This window comes from Erythrolamprus reginae, chromosome 2 (genome assembly GCF_031021105.1).
Source record: "Erythrolamprus reginae isolate rEryReg1 chromosome 2, rEryReg1.hap1, whole genome shotgun sequence".
Lineage (NCBI taxonomy): Eukaryota > Metazoa > Chordata > Lepidosauria > Squamata > Dipsadidae > Erythrolamprus > Erythrolamprus reginae.
Window position 1 is genome coordinate 168,675,642 of NC_091951.1, and position 2,369 is coordinate 168,678,010.

Genomic DNA, 2,369 nt, shown 5'->3' on the forward strand with positions numbered 1-2,369 from the left:
GGCACTGCGTTAGACGCCTTGGACGAAGGAGGGAGGGAAGGAGGAAGGAGGGAGCGCTTTTAAAATCACAGCCGCTCTTCTGCCACTACGGGACGCGTTTTTGCATCTACTGTACTGTAGTTCTGCCCTCTGGTGGGCGTCCGGATTATTTTTTTTTGCAGCTCGGATTTGGAAGCTCTGTATTTAAGCCTCGGGGATTAATCCTCTAGAATAGAATAGAATAGAATAGAATTCTTTATTGGCCAAGTATGATTGGACACACAAGGAATTTGTCTTGGTGCATATGCTCTCAGCGTACATACGGTAAAAGAAAAAGACACATTTGTCAAGAATCATGTGGTACAACACTTAATGATTGTCATAGGGGTCAAATAAGCAATGAAGAAACAATCAATATTATTAAAAATCTTAGGATACAAGCAACAAGTTACAGTTATACAGTCCCAAGTGGGAGGAAAAGGGTGATAGGAATGATGAGAAAAAACTAGTAGAAATAGAAGTACAGATTTAGTAAAAAGTCTGACAGTGTTGAGGGAATTATTTGTTTCGTAGAGTGATGCCGTTCGGGAAAAAACTGTTCTTGTGTCTAGTTGTCTTGGTGTGCGGTGCTCTGTAGTGAAAGAGATGGGAAGCAAGAAGGATTGTTGAGGGATGTGCCAATGGAAAGAGTATATCAGTATGTACTTCAGGGCTGAACTTGGCACTCTGAGCTTGGTTATTGTTGTTGTTTTAAATAATCTTTATTAAGTATTCTGATTAAAAACCACATGACAACATTAAAAAATACAAAACAAAAAAGAAGGGGAAGAAAGAAATCAACAACAAAAAAGAACACACAAAATATACTGCTCAAAAAAATAAAGGGAATACATGTACTCAAATAACACATCCTAGGTCTGAATGAATGAAATATTCTCATTCAATACTTTGTTCTGTACAAAGTTGAATGTGCACAACAGCATGTGAAATGGATTGTCAGTGTTGCTTCTTAAGTGAACATTTTGATTTCACAGAAGTTTGATTTACTTGGAGTTATATTATGTTGTGTAAGTGTTCCCTTTATTTTTTTGAGAAGTGTATATACAACATAGCTAAAGCTATGGTTGTTGTCTTGCCAACATTTCAATACCAAACTCGGTAATGTCATTAGTAACGTCATTTGTTTTCCGGTAATGTCATTTTTTATTGTTGTATCGTTTTGTATTGTTATTATGTTGTAAGCTGCCCTGAGTCCTTCGGGATTGGGCGGCGTAGAAATAGAATAAATAACTTAGTGCTAGAAGGAAGGCATGCACAGAAGCAAAGTCTCGTTGGGATGCACACATGCGCACACAGAACAGCCGAAGCTGTGCTTGCAGCTCAATTTTTACTACAGGTGCAGGCAGTGATGGGCTGCCAAAATTTTTACTGCCACACTGTGGGCATGGCATGTTTTGTGGGTGTGGCTTGATCGTCATGTGACCGGGTAGGAGTGGCTTGCCAGCCATGTGACCAGGTGGGAGTGGTTTGACAATGATGTGACTGGAGATGGGTTAAAGGTCATGTGACTGGGTGGGAGTGGCTTACCCACCAAGATAAGTTTTCAAATAGGTTCTTGGACTCTTTCAGTTGATTAAGTCACATTATTGTTGAGGAGCACAGTAACATTTTAAAGTTATGTACTCAACCCACAAGGTTCAGTATGATAACAAATTACGCAAGTAGCTCAATTTTCTTTAATTGTTTCTTATGCTTTTTGGGGGTTTTAGATTTTTAATTAATTAATTGTATTTGTGTATTATATGTTGTGAGCCACCCTGAGTCCTCGGAGAGAGGAGGCATAGAAATCCAATTAATAAATCCAATTAATAAATAAATAATTGCTATAAAAGTTCAGTTCTAGATAATGATTAAAATGGTTAAAGCATTTATGGGTAAAAACATACTATTTAATTATTTCCTAATAAATAATAATAATAATAATAATAATAATAATAATAATAATAATAATAATAATTTATTAGACTTGTATGCCGCCCTTCTCCGAAGACTCGGGACGGCTCACCACAGGATTAAGGATCATACTAAGGTACCAGAGAAGGAAGGACAGTAAAAAAACTATTAAGTATTCAATAAATAGTGCATAAACTTTCTACCCCCACTGTGCCCCCCCCTTGGGGGGCAGCAGTCCATTTACCATTTAGTTGGGTGTGGCGTCCTTTACCCTTCTGGTAGCAACCCACTACCAGTCCTCGACTTACAACCACAATTCAGCCCCAAATTTCTGTTGCTAAGCGAGATACAGTATGTCACAGAAGTGAGTACACTCACTCACATTTTGTAAATATTTATCTTTTCATGTGATAACACTGAAAAAAACTGACACTTGG